Source organism: Natator depressus, chromosome 3 (genome assembly GCF_965152275.1).
Source record: "Natator depressus isolate rNatDep1 chromosome 3, rNatDep2.hap1, whole genome shotgun sequence".
NCBI classification, from domain to species: Eukaryota; Metazoa; Chordata; order Testudines; family Cheloniidae; genus Natator; species Natator depressus.
The window spans coordinates 58,066,043-58,084,040 of record NC_134236.1 but is presented as its reverse complement, the minus strand read 5'-3'; the positions used below and the strand labels follow the sequence as shown (position 1 = coordinate 58,084,040).

General features: G+C 39.0%; 1 protein-coding gene across 38 annotated transcripts in view; it reads right to left on the bottom strand.

Moving 5' to 3' along the window:
- Positions 1-17,998, bottom strand: part of RIMS1 (regulating synaptic membrane exocytosis 1) — a 490,703-nt gene that overhangs the window by 433,762 nt on the left and 38,943 nt on the right. Inside the window, exon 1 of one of the 38 annotated variants that reach the window (XM_074947953.1) lies at positions 9,544-9,653. The exons of the other annotated variants lie outside the window; for them this stretch is intronic. The gene's annotated coding sequence lies outside the window, so the exon portion shown is untranslated. Of the gene's footprint in view, positions 1-9,543; positions 9,654-17,998 lie in introns of those variants that run through there. 38 annotated transcript variants of the gene reach the window in all.

Sequence of the window (17,998 nt, the reverse complement as noted above, 5' to 3'; positions counted from 1 at the left end):
CCCACAGTGATATTAGCAGTTTTCACTTGATCCACTATTACCTCCAGATCTCTTTCTGCAATACTATTGCCTAGCTATTTATTTCTCATTTTGTATTTGTGCATTTGATTTTCCTTCCTAAGTGTAGTACTCTATTTTGTAATTAAACAATTTGTTCATCCACAGGTGTAAATCAACTTTAATTTGCATCTGTTTACATTATTTCACATATGCATGTTGCATATTTGTCACATTCATACCTACTTCATACATTCAGCCACACCCACTTTCACTCCACTATCATTATCACTACACACATTCCCCAGATAACTTACTCCACACCTAACCCAGTTCCTTCTGAACACAACTACACATTTATTATGGACACACACACACACACACACACACACACCACTGTTACTTATGCACCCAGACTTGCCAAATCTAATGTTTAGTCCATAGACTATGAGTTTTCAGATCCTTTCTGAAGGATACGCAGAGAACGTCCTTGTTTAGGAGGAAATCCCTTTGACTGACTGCTTTTCCCCTGTGTCGTAGGGAAGGGCAGCAAATCAGAGCTGCCCAACATGCGAATACCTGGTCCTTCAATATGTGTAGAAGTTAGAGCTTCTGCCCCCTGTCTCCAGCTGTATAAACAAAGCGCTGGGCACCCAGGATATGCTGATTGGTTGCTCTTAGTCATGGTTCAGGAGAATGGGGAAAGGTTGCCAAATCAGACAGGACTTCCCTGTAGACTGGGGTTTTCTTTGCAGACCCACAGAAAAGTCTGAAAATTGTAATCTAGCCAGCCAAAGCATTGAGTTACCTTGTGAAAAGTTTTCAGGGGCTCTTCCTCACAAACCTAACAAATTCCTGTTCACCACAATCACTCTATTAAGCATAGAAACTAGTTTTTTGTAGAGGGAGAGAGGGGAAAGATTGCCCCAACGAATCATTTAAGCTAACAAAACCTTGATTATGTATTTAAGAGCAGGAGGATCTTCAAGCCACCAGCAGCCTCCTGTGCTGCAGAAGAACCAGAACTTGCTGATGGTGCTGGAGCCTAGGATCACCGATAACATTTTTCAAACAGTTCTCTAAATAAACCTGCAGCTGTGGGGCTGCTCGAACTCCACATTCCAGAGTTTTCATGAATTCTATGTTATTTTCATTTCTCTCCAAATATCAAAGTATAGAATCCAGCTCAGGCAGCATTGTTAATGTAAAAAGTACTCAGAATAGCCATCCTACCACTCATATTAAATTTAGTGATACGCATTCCAGTCCTACAAAGGGATCAGCACGGGCCTCCTTTTGCAGCATCACAACCAGAATTTAACTGCCAGAGAAATGTAATTGAAAATGAAAGTGCATAAGTACATTAAATTAAGACCTGGTATACACTAGAAACTTTTGCCAATATAGTAATGTCAAATGTGGGGTATGATTTTTGGTGACATTTTTATGCCAGCAAAGCCCTAGTGTCGGCACAGTTCTGTCGGCATAAACAAGCTTTTGCTTGCGTAGCTTATTTTGTTTGGGGAATCCGTATAAGCTATACTGGCACAAGCAATTTTTTTGTCCATACAAGCTGCGTACACACTGGGAGGGTTTGCTGATATAGCTATAATGACAAATCTTTTCTAGTGTAGACCTGGCTGAACAAACATCTTTTCATCTTTAATCCCTTATTCCATTTCATTTCTTTATCCTGCTTTTCTCTCCTTCCAGGTCGAACCCATTCTATTCACTCCCACAACATTCTGTTTTCTCATTTTCTTATCTGCTTTTTACAAAGAGAAAAAACACCTCTTTTCTACTTATTCCTCCTTTCACATTCAACCCATTCTTTGTTGTCCTCTCTCTCCTCCATGTTAAATTGCATCCTTCTCATTGTTCTTCCTTTTCTTGCCGCCTCCCATTTCTTCTCGGATTCCTGATGCTATTTTTATTTTTCCTTTCCGTCCTCCCATATTCCACTGACTCTCCACAACCCTCCTCTATTTCTCTAATAGTGATACTTAATAACACTATAAAATCATCAACTAAATGTCAGTTCACTGAGAAAGGTAAATATCATTATGCCATTTCACAGATGGAGACTTATCTTTGTATTCACTATCAAACCCAGTAGTGTAGACACAGTCTACTCCTCCACAAGGGATTTTTCTATGGTCATATGAACACCATCTTCCCAAAAGAAGCCCTCTTCCATTGACACAGCTGTCTCTCTATTGGGAGGTTCTGTCATCATAGATGAGTTGGTCGGAATGAGTTTTTTTTACGTCCCTGACCAACATAGCTATGTTGATATAACTTTTCACTGTAGGCCAGACCTAAATGAGTGATTTTATGCCTATTTAGTTAAACCTGTTCAACTTTGTGTGAGGACATTTGTTGTATCAGTTTAAACCCATTTTATATTGGTTTAATTTGCATTGATAGATTTACAGGCACTAGATAAAATTTATATAACCAGTTTTAAACCAATACAAGAGAGAGTCCACACATATGTTGCACTGATTTAACTAAATTATTGAAGTTTAACCAGTTTGTGTGTTTAGACAAGCCATTAGGAGCATAAATTTCTAGGCATGATAAGAAGTCTGAAATCTTATTTTCTAATTACGAAATGGGCACGAATCCTTTAAATTGAGTAGTTTAGTAATTTTTGACACAGAAATGGCTAAAATGTTATGTATGAAAAAGTACTGAATTCAAACAAACCCAGACTCCAAATTTATTTGTACAGAAGAAGTGTTGTCAAAGAGATAATTAAAATCTGTTCTTCTGATCAAAACAAAAACCTAGCAACTTTCTATGCTTTAATTGTACAAATGAGATTAAGTTTTTCCCTAACAAAGCTTATCAAATGTTCTTTGAACTAACTCTTTCCCATTGTTTACTCAATTTGACTTGTTGGGAAAAAATGCACAATTGAACACTTCCACAACAAAAAATGAAATTAAAATAAAAACTTTGGCCACAAAATAAATAGCAAAATAAAGGGGGTGGGGGAGATAAAAGTTCTTCAGAAAATGTTCCCATGGAGAAAAGCAACATTTAGCGCAGAAAGAAACTCTACTTTTCATTAGCTCATCTCATGTATTACTGCATAACATAAAAAATTCTTCAAATGCAGAGCCAACAATGATACAATACTAGTTTTATGTAGGAATCATTTACCTGCTAATCTAATAAGGCATCTTGAGAATTGTATCTAATTCCTAGAAACCTAGTCTGAATACTTCACTTTACAAAGGAGTGTTTCCACTTAAGACAGTCTTAGAGAATTTAACATTTTTTGCTAGTTAAGACTAATGCAAAAAAGCAAGGAGAAAGTTTAGAGGATCCATTTTCAGCACCCCACACCAGAAAGCACCACTTTTGAAAAGTGTAAGTTCTCTGTTTGCTGTAGTGTAGGCAACATAGAAGGAGGCAGACATTTTCAAACACTACAGCACTGGTGAACAGGAAAAATATTTCAGACCATTTTCTCTGGGTTTGCAGGTAAAGTCCTGTTCCCATTTAAGCAAGTGGTAAAATACCTACTGACATCATGGGAGCACGAACAGGCTCTCATGTTATGTAAGAGTTTTATTTTCCTACACGCTTTGATTGAGTTCCTTTTGGCAAAGACATGAGCAACTCCAAACTTATTCAGGTAACAGACTTTCTAATCAAAACAAAATAATTCCCAGTTGGATTGACAGAATTTTCTGATCCTGATCAAGTATGGAAGAGGTATAGGTATGTCCATTTTGGGTGGCTTGTACCTACCTATAAGAGATAAGGGAGTCTGTCTTTTTCACACTAGAACACTTGTATAGCTTGTTACATCAATGAAGTCCTACTGTACTAAGTTACAGAAATGGCTTCTTTAATTCTTCTTTAATTCTTCTTTAATTGTTAAAGGGTCAGATGCTCTGATGTGCTCACAGCCCCCATTATTCCACTTAGGCCACATAAAGGCCTAAAATGTGGCCACAAATGCACAGTGGAGATGCACTGCCATAGGAGAATTCTTTGCTGGTATCTGCACCAGATCCAGCTCTGTACCACCATCAGCATATGGTTAATTAGGGACCATATGTCAGTGATGCAACATACAGCTGCCCACAGCAGCAGAGGCTGGCCCTTAGATTCGTGGAGCCGGAACAAGCTTCCTGACACTCATCCCCAACACAGAGCTCTAGCATAGGAAAAAATCTTGCCCAAAATGTGTTAGTTAACACATAAAAGAACCCTAGAGATATCTTGATGGGAAGGACTTTACCACTAATGGCAGCTGTGTCTCTAATGACCACCAAGAATTAGACAAGTTATTAAAAGGAAGATGTGTTAATAAAAATGTTTTATTTGGTTTAACTCCTTGTTTAAAGGAGACAGAGTGGCATAATGGATAGAGTACATAGCGGGGACTCAGAAGATCTGGGATTCTAGTCCCGGCTCTGCCACTACCCAGCTAGTTTGCCTTGGGCAAGTCACTTCAGCTATATTTGACTCAGTTTTCCCATCTGTAAATGGGGATTATTATACTTCCTTAGTAAAGTGCTTGAAATCTACAAATTAAAAGTTAAGAGCTAGGCTGTTATTAACTAGAGTCATAGTAGCAGAATGATGTCTGGTTAAAAACTGGGAAAGAGCCAAGGGAAGGTGTAGTGAAGCTAGAGTTTCTGGAAACTGACTAGATTTCAAGTTAATTATGTCCCTTTAACTCTGTCACTTTTTATTTTACCTATCTATACATAAATAAATAGATGTGGGCATATACACCTCTTCACTATTCTTCAACAAATAGATTTAACGAAGAACTGCTTGTAAATTCATCTCACTACAACTTATGGCAAGGCATATGTAATCACAGAGTATTCACAAAACACCAAGTATGTGGAATTAATTTTTCCCAGACCTGCAATAAGGGTGAGGCACTATTTTGTGTGTCTGTAAAAATGAAAGGTTTCCTGATGGTTTCCAACGGAATTCATTCTATTCAGAGTAAGGTTTCTTGGATAATCCAAGCAAAATGAAAATACATCTGCTGTTGTAATGTGGTTTTGCTACAATTTTTAATGTATTAACAGCAGAACATATTATATTCTTAAACAAAATGAAGGCTGTTGTGCACACATTTTCACCAAGAGCTTCATTTTAAGAATCTGTAGCTTTCAAGAAATTCTAGAAGGCGCTCATAGAATTTTCTTTTGACAGTTTAACAGCAGATAGTACTTCCACAGATTAAAATTTACACACCCTTATCTATCAGTGTTCCATATCAATGCTATAAATATTTATTATTTACTTGCTAACTTTTCATTAAAGAGAAACATTATTACTGACAATGGAAATTATTTTCTCCCACATAACTAAAAGCAAGTGGCAGATACAAAAAGGTAAGAGACAATAGGAAAGTTAAAGGCAGTAGAGGTTATGAGTTCCAATAGTTATGTTCTTATAGTTTTTGCTTCAAAAAATGGGATAACTTTTAATAGTTCATCCCATATTTGACCCATTTTGTTAATTAATGTTTATATAGAACCAGAATCATACTAGGCACTTTGTAGACATCTAAAAATGAAATAGTGGCACAAAAATAAACCGCACTAACAAATTTACTTACTAGTCACAACCATGCAATAATTATATTAAACACTTAAGTATTTGTAATTCCAAACAAAATAAAAACAATTTTTAAAGGAAAATTTATTTTTCCCCTCATGGAGTCATTACAGGGCACAGTTAAAACTTTCTGTGTTTATAATACCGGATGGGAACATAATTAAACCACTCTGTATTTTATCCTAAATAACTGACATGTACACTCAGACTCAACTGCATTTTAAAAAATTTCCTCTGAGGAATTTCCATTTTTCCCCCCCTTCAAATTAAAAAAAAAAATTCATACATGAACACTGAAGAAGAAACCCAAAGAGACTGTTACATGTGATAATGATTTGATTAAAATAATAAAAAATAAGATTGATACTTCTTATAAAAACTTTTATAGAACCAGATTCACTGGTACCCTCTGGCTGCTTTATGCCTCTCTACAGTAGCCAGTTAAGCTGTTGTGCATTGACATTGTAGAGCAAAGCAACTAGAGTATATATCCCAGTTTTCTCCTCCCTCCTACCCTCCAGTTCTTCTGCATATACACACCCAGTTCCCCCTATTACCTGCAACTTCCCTCATTCCCCTGAGACTGAGCACAGGTTGCCCTCAGATTAAAGGGCCTTTTCTAAAATGGCCACTGCCTCCTTTTTTCCAAAAGAAGTGAAGCCAACCTGCCCTCAGCAAAAATGATGGCCCCCTATAATTCTCAGATAATAGAGAGTCTATATTGAAAGAGTAAGTGCTGTAATTCTGAGGCAAATATACACTGTATTTTTCTTACATAAAGTGGATGAATCCCTGGTTTAGGTGAAAAACTCAGTTCAACCTTAACCCTGGCAGTTTTGACCATTACCTCCTTAATAAAGCACCCATTGCCATGGGGCCTTATGGATAGGTGCAAGTTTTGCACCTCTCCCCCTCTGAATATTTTGCAGGGTTGGGAGAGACGGAGTTTAATACTCTGAGCAGAATTCACTACTACAATTTTGCTTCTTAGTCAGATACAAAATGGAAGAAGGCCGCTTTTCAGTTTGGCTGCTGCAGAATTCTCATGAGAACAGTTGAAGATGGTGAAAATCTCACAAAAACAGCTGATCTAATAAAATTTCTACCATTTGGGACAGTAATCTAGGAACAACAATGCCAGATATTTTAGAACTGTCAAATGCAAGCTATAAATCCTGATGCAGCTTTGAATCTGAACCCTGACCTAAATCTGATCCAGCCATCTTTGGCCACATATTTCATCCTCAACTTCGAGACACTTGGTGATCTGGGCCCAGGATATCTAAAAGTTTCCACATGAAGACCATGGTTGACAATTCCCCTCCTCAGCCAAAATGGAACTTTCATCTGTGCAGAAGGCCGAGCATTCTCAGGGGCTCATCCAAGACTGTGGAACAAATTCCCACAGGCGTTAAGGATGATCACAAACCACACCATCTTCCACTCCAAGTGCAAGGCACACTTCTGTGACCTTGCCTTCTCTAATATAAACACACAGATGTCCGGCTTTCAACCAGAACACTTAGTTGAAAAGGGACCCCGGCAGCTCTGGTCAGCTGTGCTGACCAGACTGCTAAAAGTCCGACTAGCTGCAGCCAAGGGAGCAGGATGCACTGGCGCTGAGGGCCACTGGCTGAGCGTGGAGCAAGCTGGCAGGCTCTGCCTGGCAACCATGCTACAGCTGGAGGCCAGGAGCTGTGCGCTCCCCGCAGCAGGCTGAGCTGCCTGCAGTGGGCTGTAGCAGCTGGGTGTCTCTCTCTCTCTCTCTCTCTCTCTACTTGACAACCATGGATGCTGTTGCTCTTGCCCTGGCTGAGAGAATCCCTGGCTGCCGTGTCCGCACCTCTGCAGCGACCCCCATCCTCGCCTCCCTGCCACTGAAACTGCCTTCCCGGGGAGCATAGGGTCTCGACTGAGCATCCCTGAGAGGATGTGACCCAGCCGCAAGTGCCCAACCTGCAGCTGAAGAAACCAGTGCAGCTGGGTGGGTATCAGCTGGCAGACAGCGAGCCTGTGCGGCAGATGCCCCTGAGGCTGGGGTGGGGATGACCCAGCAGCTGCCAGAGGAGGGGAAGGGGGCTCCATCAGGTGTTGACATTTCGCAAACCTCGTAACAAACAATTAACCTGCCTTTCGGAGGCATGACACCACAACACAGCCATCAAGGGGGAAGGAGGCAGGCAGATAGGGAAGTGCATTAGTTTGGCTGGCTTCAAAAATGCTGGCTGTCTGCAAAACCAGAGGGGGAATATTGGATGTGAGGCAGCTGCTTAGAGGAGCGGCTGCCAGGCTGAAAGATGCAGATTGTGTGTTGTGTATGTACAACTCGCCTATATTTGGGGAAGGGGGTTTCAATTTGCTTTGATTCTTTACCTGATGGGTTATGTTTTGGTAGTGCACACAGCGTGGTAGCTGCTTTCAATCCCTATTGTCCCTTCTTCAAAGATTTTACAATCCAAGTCTTTTTATTTCTCTGCATTTAAAATCCTTTTGCTAATAGTGTAATTATTTCTTCTCTCACCTTGAACAGGTTCCAGTTAGGATTACAGAATTTTTACATATACTCCAGGTTGCAGATTTCATTTTGTTTTTTATTTGAGAAGGAAGAAGAGGAGGCGATGGTGGCAATTTGAGGGAAGGGCTTGTGGCCCCCACCAGCTCCCTTAAATGAAATTTTGGGAGCATGAAATCTGTTGTTAAGTATTGGGTGCTGTGAGGTGGGTATTCACTGCAGTGATGCATGGAAGCATCCAGAAATAGGCCACGATCCTATTCCAGTGCGTTTGACATAACTTCAATAGCTGATATTCTTTGTAATTCAACGAAATTGATGGAGTAGGAACTTGTTTTCAAATATAATTTCAGAATAACGAACAAATGCGGATTTTCATTTTCTTGTGTCAGTCTGGATATTGGGCCACTGTAAGATTCCCAGCATGTGAATTATTGGAAAATGGGATTGGTTGTGATAGTTCTATTTAAAACAAATAGATGTATTTTAAATATCAAACTACGTTAGTCACAAACATATTAAAGATTTGGTCAAGAGAAGAGAGGCTGCCCAGAGTTAACATTACAAATCTGGACTCTCACTCATGCTACTGTGTTGGGTTTTTTTAAAACAGGTTTAAGAGTGGATGGATTGTTATCCTGGACTTGTAATCTTGACACCTGATTTTTCTGTTGGTTGATGCTTTGCTAATCAGACTCACAACATAACATTTTATGGTTTAATTTTCTCTTTTAAACAAAGAGAGAAGACAAGAGCTAGTAAGTAACATTGGATTACGAGAATGAATACATTAGGCCCAGATCTTGCAATTTCATTTGAGCACCTGGACCCCTATACCTGTTCACATCCTTACTGATTTCCATAGAATTTAATTGAGTGGATATAGGGGTTCACCTATGTTGATCTGTCTGCACTATCAATGCCCCAGCTGCGCTGACATGTGTGATGCTTTCCAAGACTACCCAGGGTTGTGAGGCACCTTGCTACCACCTGCCCATAGCATGTTTGTGCCTGCCATGGGTCAGCTCCCCAGCTCCACTGGCAACACAAGCACTCCCTTCTAGATCTCGCAGGCCCTGCTGTTATTCTACAGGTTAGTGATTGACCCACCCCAACCTTGAGCTCTCTGAGTATCTCCCTGGAGTGTCCAGCCCCGGGCCCTTGGACACTCACAGTATTCATGGATTTGCTGCTTCCACAGAAACAGTACACCCCAGCTTACCAGTTCCACTCAGATCACCGCTCAGTTTAACACTCAGCATTTAAATATGTTTTTAGTGAAATCAAGCATGAGTTTATTTAACAGAACACAGAGATTCAAGTAACAGCAAGTAGATGTATTGGAAACATGGTTACATATAAAATAAAATCATAACACTCATCCTAGTGCCTAGACTCAATTAGATACTTATGTCTCATAGTGTACGACTCACCCCAAATCCTTACAACGCTTCAGAGCCAGGTTGGCTGGGACCCTCTTTTCACGATCAAGCACACGGTCAGCTTGCTTCCTCAGCGAAGAACCCTGTGTGTTTCCTTGAACACTAAGATATACCAGAACAATACTTTATCTTTATTCATAAACAGGACACCCTCCTGCTTTCATTTCATCTTGTAGATTTCACAGTGAGCAAGGGAGGGGAGATGGAGTGACCGGGTAGCAGGGCCTTGGGGCATGGGAGGGGCTTCGGGAAAAGAGGCTGGGAAGGGAACGAGGCAAGGGTGTTCGGTTTTCTGTAATTAGAAAGTTGGCAACCCTATGTACCTTGTGATACAGCAGGGCCAGGGAGCAGTGGGAGATATATAAGCCCTAGGCTAATTTTTTCAATCTTCCCTCATAGGTCATGTTTATTAGACCTTTAATCATTTTTGTTGCTCTTCTCTGGACTTTCTCTAATTTGTCCACATCTTTCCTGAAATGTGGCACCCAGAACTGGACACAACACTCCAGTTGAGGACTAATCAGCGTGGAGTAGAGCAGAAGAATTACTTCTCGTGTCTTGCTTACAACACTCCTGCTAATACATCCCAGAATTATGTTTGTTGCAAAAAAATAAAAAAGGGCAGTGTTACACTGTTGACTCATATTTAGCTTGTGATCCACTATGATCCCCAGATCCCTCTTTCTGCAGTACTCCTTCCTAGACAGTCATTTTCCATTTTGTATGTGTGCAGCTGATTGTTCCTTCCTAAGTGGAGTACTTTGCATTTGTCCTTATTGAATTTCATCCTGTTTACTTCAGACCATTTCTCCAGTTTGTCCAGAGCATTTTGAATTTTAATCCTATCCTCCAAAGCACTTGCAACCCCTCCCAGCTTGGTATCATCCATAAACTTTATAAGTGTACTCTCTATGCCATTATCTAAATCATTGATGAAGATATTGAACAGAACTGGACCCAGAACCAATCCCTGCGGGACCCCACTCATTGTGCCCTTCCAGCATGACTGTGAACCACTGATAACTACTCTCTGGGAACAATTTTCCAACCAGTTATGCACCCACCTTATAGTAGCTCCATTTAGGTTGTATTTCCCTAGTTTGTTTACCAGAAGGTCATGCGAGACAGTATCAAAAGGCTTACTAAAAGTCAGGATATACCACACCTACCGCTTCCCCCCTATCCACAAAGCTTTTTTACCCTGTCAAAGAAAGCTATGAGGTTGGTTTGACACTGTTTGTTCTTGACAAATCTATGCCGACTTATTAACTTATTATCTTCTAGGTGTTTCCAAATCGATTGCTTAATTATTTGCTCTATTATCTTTCCAGGTACAGAAGTTAAGCTGACTGGTCTGTAATTCCGTGGGTTGTCCTTATTTCCCTTTTTATAGATGGGCACTATATTTGCCCTTTTCCAGTCTTCCAGAAGGTCTTTCGTCTTCCATGACTTTTCAAAAGATAATTGCTAATGGCTCAGATATCTCCTCAGTCAGCTCCTTAAGTATTCTAGCTTGTATTTCATCAGGCCCTGGAGATTTGAAGACATCTAACTTGTCTAAGTAATTTTTGACTTGTTCTTTCCCTATTTTAGACTCTGATCCTACCTCCTTTTCACTGGCATTCACTACGTTAGACGTTCTATTGCCACTAACCTTCTTGGTGAAAACCGAAACAAAGAAGTCATTAAGCACCTCTGCCATTTCCACATTTTCAGTTATTGTCTTTCCCCCCTCATTGAGTAACGGGCCTACTCTGTCCTTGGTCTTCCTCTTGCTTCTAATGTATTTGTAGAATGTTTTCTTGTTTCCTTTTATGTCCCTAGCTAGTTTGATCTGGTTTTGTCCCTTGCCTTATCTAATTTTGTCCCTACATACTTGTGTTATTTGTTTATATTCATCCTTTGTAATTTGACCAAGTTTCCACCTTTTGTTGGACTCTTCTTTGAGTTTTAGATCATTGAAGATCTCCTGCTTAAGCTAGGGTGGTCTCTTGTCATGCTTCCCATCTTTCCTATGCAATGGGATAGTTTTTTCTTGTGCCCTTAATAATGTCTCTTTGAAAAACTGCCAAGTGTCTTCAATTGTTTTTCCCCTTAGACTTGCTTCCTATGGAATTTTATCTACCAACTCCCTGAGTTTGCGAAAGTCTGCCTTCTTGAAATCCGTTATCTTTATTGTGCTGTTCTCCCTCCTATCATTCCTTAGAATTGTGAACTCTACCATTTCATGATCACTTTCACCCAAGTTGCCTTCCACTTTCAAACATGTGCAGCATAAGTGATGATAGTGTCACCTATAGGATAGAATGTAACACCACTTTAATAGTGCACAGCGCAATATCATATGTAACATAAAGTGCTGGAGAAATGCAAGTATGAAAATGGTCCTGGATCCTGTAAACCCTTACACACACGGTTAACTTTACATATGTGAGTAGTCACAATGACTTCAAAGGAGTGCTCACATGTAAAGTTAAGGGCATGCAAAAGGTGTTTGCAGCATCAGGGCCTGAATATGGAAGATGGGCAAGACAGCCTGGGTAAAATTCTGGCCCTAATGAAGTCAATGGCAAAAGGTCTAACCCCGCCATACACTTGCCAAATGTGCCATGAGATCATGAATGCCCACAAGTGATCAAGAAATCTAGATTACAGCAGCGCACAACCAAATGTTGAGTTATGTTTTATCATAAAAATCTCACCTTAGGACTGTCCAGATGTGTTTGAAACCTAATTATTTCAAACTCAGTAGTAGGTTAAACCTTATTTCCTTTTATTAGAGTCAAAATACATTAATATTTCAGCAGTAACTACAGCACATTAAAATAGGACTAATTAATCTGAACAATATCCTGACTATTCTCATACCTTTTGAATTAATTACTTGTGTTAAAATATTGGCTGATGTATGTTTCATTATAACATTCTCCTATTATATATTATTGTTGATACCACAGAACTCAAAAGGAAAAGAATATTTAAATCTAGTCTTCATGTCCACTTCTTAAAACATATTAATAAAATGAGAAAATATTTTTAAATCAGTAGCATTTTACTTCGATAAATTATGCATGAATAACTACAGGCTCTCACACTGAGAAGAAATATTTTCTTAACACTACTATTTTCTATAGCTGTGTAGAAAGTTTTGATCTTTGACTCCATGTAATATTTTTGTCACATTTGATTGCTATCAAAATGTCAAGTAATTTGACGACAACCAAATTTTCTGCATACTTTTAAAATGAAAAATAGCCTAGGAATATATTGTAAACAATAATCACTGTTTTGGGCAAGAAATATTCTCAGGTAAGAAGGATAGGATTTATGAGATTTTTACATAAACTAAAGAAGAGAAAATCTAAGGGCCTGATCCTGAATTTCTTGTGTAGCCAAAACTTCCACAAAAGAAAACTTGAGTTTTAGGTGCACAAGGAATGCATGACAGGCTGAGTTGAAATATCCTATTGCCCAGTAGGATATAGCATAACTACTGACAATAACTACATTCTAAAAGTGACTGGAAAAAATCTTCAGAAAAAAATATCAATTTGCATTTTTGTAGAGTAATTAGAAATTTGTAGGGAACATACATAGTTTGAATTCAATAGATTGTATAATATAACCAATCAATACTAACTGAATTAAGGAGTAACATTTACATTCTTTTCAATTAACTCAATGCTCTATACATTCTGTGACTGAACAAACAGAAGTGTTTTAAGACTATTTGGAAATAGTCTTAAAAATAAATATCGTTCATTACCGCATAAAGTAAGGTCCTACTCCTCTTTTTCTTCCCAAGAGGACTGATATATTACTTTTCAAAGGATTAAACCAAAATCTGTTAGCCTATCATCTCCCAAAGTCTCTGCAGTATCATGATTTTATAGCTTTTAGCAAATTTCCAGCTGAGAAAAGATATTTTAATCCAGTTACATACATTCATTTTTGTTAGTAAATCAATAAATTGACCATTTAAATAGGTGATTCTTTTTAACAGGAGGAGCATTGGGCCTGGGAGGGAGGAGGTGGAGGGAGAAAGAGAAAGTGGCTCACTGCTAAGTTGGAAGTTATTATAAGCAGTACGTTTTAATATAGTTATATTAATTTATTTGTAAACCACAGTATTTGACATGTGTGAGCTAAGAATCCAAAAGATACACTTGCTTTGCACAGCAAACGTAAAACTCTAGTCAAAATTTCTCTGCAGCGTTAGGCACTGGCTTCCAACACTTATCAAGTTAGATATTAATGTAAAAAAAAAAAAAAAACCTGACCCTCTCTACCATGCAATTATCTCAGCGGTTTACCAACACAATGAAACTGGAAACATTTTCTTCTGTCATTCAGGGTTTATGTTAGGATTGCAGCATGAGCACGTGGCCCTGAGCCACCAGAAAATCCACCAGGAACAGCTTAGTGTGCTGTCCAATCTGTTCTCTTCTCAACTATCAAGGGCCCATGCGTGAGTGGCATTGGCCTTCAAAACACATAAGACACCAAAAATGAAAAGGGGGGCAGGGGGGGAGGAGAGAACAAAACCACCAACCAACAGATCAGCAGCAGCTTGGAATTCAGAATAACTGACTTGACCACCTCATTTGATATCCATTCAAGTAAAGCACATGTGTAACATTTTCTATAACTTTAGTGTCAAGATTCAGTATTCCTGTAATACTGATTTCAGTTACAGCAGTACACATCACAAGCTACAGTGAGAAAATAGCAGATTTGCATGTGATGGAGGTGAGTTTATGTGACATAAGTGGTGTAACAGAGGAAGCACAACATTCCTAGATTTGAGAGATAGAACTGATAGCTATCTAGACTTCCCTGATCAACAGTGTATGTGAACAGAAGAATACCAAATGATGCCGTCATTTTCTAAAGCCATGAATGTAAATGAAATAATAGTCCCACAACCATTTCTAAAATTAGCACCCGAGATAAATTTCATATTCAACAGTTACGTAGTAACATAGCAGTGAAAAATAAGCCAAATTTTGAAATTTCAAAGGAGTATGATAGTGTTTGGTTTATCATGGGTATCTGGGAAATGACCCCTCATTTTGAACCCTGACAGATATTTCTCAGCATTAACGCAATTTGGCCAAAATGTATTTACATTTATTATTACTGGCCAATTTTTTCAAATATAACTAAGGATTTTGGGTGCCCAATTTGAGACACGTTACAGAGGCCTGCCTCATTTTGAGGAAGAGATAAATATTCACCCTCTGAAAATCCTTTTAAGGTGTCTCAAGTTGCAATCATGCAGCAATTAAAGTATTAAATTGAAAATAGTGACACTCAGTAATACATAGTATACATAAGAGTGCCACATTGTTTAAAATGTCAAATGATAAAACAGCAAATTCGGGGAAACTATAAACTAACATATTTTAGGTGAATTATTGTAATATTTGAAAGATGTCAAGAATATGATTCATTCCAACCTATGTTCAGCTTTCATCTATTTTAGGTTCTGAGCCAGTATTTTTCAAGTCACTTTGATTATCAACTTCAACTCAAATAAGATTGCACTGTGGTTTCAGAGGTCTAGTATAAAAGAGACACAGGGTCAGATTAATATATTACAAAACCTGTTAACACTGTGGTTTTTTCTGATCTTAAGTAAGCACACATTTTGTCCTCACACCTTACTCCCACATGCCAGATTTTCAATACAGGAGGCTGAATGTGTTTGACTGGAAAGTATTCAGCAACAACATCTAAAATAACCAACTGCCATTTGTGGGAAGTGGCTGGTAAATCATGTATTTAAGTGTAGATTTTCAATTTTTATATATATATATAAACATTTCTTTTTTCCTGATTATCTGAGGCTACAGGACAAAATCTCCTTGCTGACTGTTCACTTTTGCAAGTATTCAGTAATCGACCCACTCCCTGTTTTGCATTGCACAGGATGTGGTTGGTTTCACAGAATGATATGGAACCTTCCTCAGAACAGTCTGTTCTTGCCAATGCTCACATTGTTACTACTCATGGCACACGCCTAACTTTGCCATTTTCTGGTGCCACTGGACAATCGTTCTCAGCGGTTATATTCTGAATATCAAAAGTGATTTTCCTCACTTATTTTAGTATGTCCAAGATAATGACCTTCTGACACAAAAGGGAAGCGAGTATAGTAGCAGACAAGATTTTAGTAAGCTAGATATTTGAAACACACTACGTAACTTTAAATAGTACTTAGAAGGATCTTGAAAACCAGGTCCAAGTTTTTCTAGACAAAACACCAAAATATGACAAAACTCACCAGGTAAGAGTGGGCAAAAACTTGATCTGTACCTACCTACATATACATGCCAACATATATATGGACACAATCAAAAACATACTGTATCTCTCCAACACATCTGCAGACATGAAGTCTTCCTCAGTGATGGAATACTAGACAACTTATCTAAGTAGCACTTACAACACACTGTAAAATTCAGAAACATGTATGACTTGAGCCACAGAGTGTCCCCCAATCCTGTATAGCAACTACAAGTCCACTAGGCACTTCACTATTATTCCTTGCTCAGTTTAAATATTGTACATAATAAACAAGTGCGGTTATAACACAGACAAGCAACAGGAGGAGAGGAAAAGCTTTGGTACCAAATATAGATTACACAGCTACTCAGTTTACTGTCTTTATGATTCAAATGGAGGTTTGGCTTTTTTTCTTTTTTGCTGTTCTTTTAAAACTGTAGACATGCTTTAAAACAATACTGCAGAAGTGTATTTTTAAAAGCAATTTAAATTATTTGGTGACTAACTTTCCACCACCTATCTCCTGTAAGGAGCACCTGTTCATGTAAAAAGATTTATTCAAGAAATAATCATGCAAAGAATCACACAGAGATATAAATTCCTACATTTGTCCCATGAATAAATATTGGGAGTGGCATCCTTTAAAAATGAATTTAGTAGAATGTAGTATCACATAGTTTTCTTTGAAATATGACAGTCACTCTAAAGACCAATCCACCACTGGGTAGAGAGGGGGCATGAAGCGTTAATCCAGAAAGATATCCCAATTATATCAAAAGCCAGCCCTTAAGGCTAGTACAGATTCCCAAACACAAGATGGACAAGGAGGATGCAGGTGCATGAAGCACACTCAGAGCTGGTATCCTATCTCCTGCCCAGAAACACAGTTTGGTATACACTTTCCTTAGGATAATATTTCACTGTTGTTCTGTGTCTGTCCCGCTTTGGATCTAAATCCTGGGTTTGGGATTGCTGCAGAATTAAAGCCTCACAAAACACCACAGGGTGGCAGGAATTCAGTACTTCACAATAGCAGGAGTACAGAATCCTCCACTGAGGATTTGTCTACATACAGAGGTGAACCAGTTTAGCATATGGTGTGATTTTTAAGCAGATTTAGTTAAACCAGTGCAAAAAACGGTGTCCAAATTATTTCAGTTTAGCTTAAGTCAATTAGGAACAGATTTAAACTAGACCAAAATAAGCATCCTCACAGGGGTTTGCACGGTTTTAACTAAACAGGTTCAAATTTATGTTTATGGGAAACTAAGAATTCTAGGCTATGGGACAGTGGGGGAAAGGGGCTGTTATTTTTGTTGGTTTTCTTTTCTTATGCTTTTCAGGTCTCTCTGTAGGGGGAGATTTTGGCAAACCAGTAAAGTGCCTGAAACCACTGTTGCTTATTGCTAAAAGCAGCCAAGTCAGCAGGCCATAAAGAGGCCATGCAGCAGGCTTAGCTTAACCAAGGCAGGCGGGGAGGGGGTTTGGGGTGCCACAGAAAAGGCAGCTTGACCCTACATCCTTCCTGATAAGAATTGTGTTGAAGTTGCTGATACATGCATTTTAGGGGCCTCAAGGCTGCAAACTGGAAAAAAAAAACCCACACCTGGTTAATCAATAATCAGAAGGAAACTTCTTGCTTGACCATTGAAACTGCTTGCTTAACAAAGTTTCTTTAAGGGACATGTCATTGTATTACTAATTTATAAATAAGGGGGGAAGTTTGAGGTAGTTGGACTCTTCAGGACTGGACTCTCCCTCTGGATACATCTTGCAGTCCCCACAGGCAGATAGAAGTTTGGCCAACGGAAGCCTGTCGCTGTGTCACTCGAGAGCCACACTCAGCTTCAGTAATTATCAAGGATTGGGGGTGTTTTACTAACCTGTTGCGGACGTGTGTAAGTGCTTGAGACTAAGTAAAGTTTAGCTTTAAGTGAAAGCACTCGTGTTGTCCTGTTTGTGCCAGCCATCTATCAGTCAAATGGACATGTCTTCCCTGATTCATTTCCTGACACCACCTCGCAGAGAGTAAAACTTACCAAGAGCTTTGGGTTGAAAACACCGGGTAACATCTCCATGGGGACATGGTATATCCTATTCCATTTCAGTTTAAGGACCCCTTATGAGCCAAACTCTGCTCTGTTACACCAGAATTTGG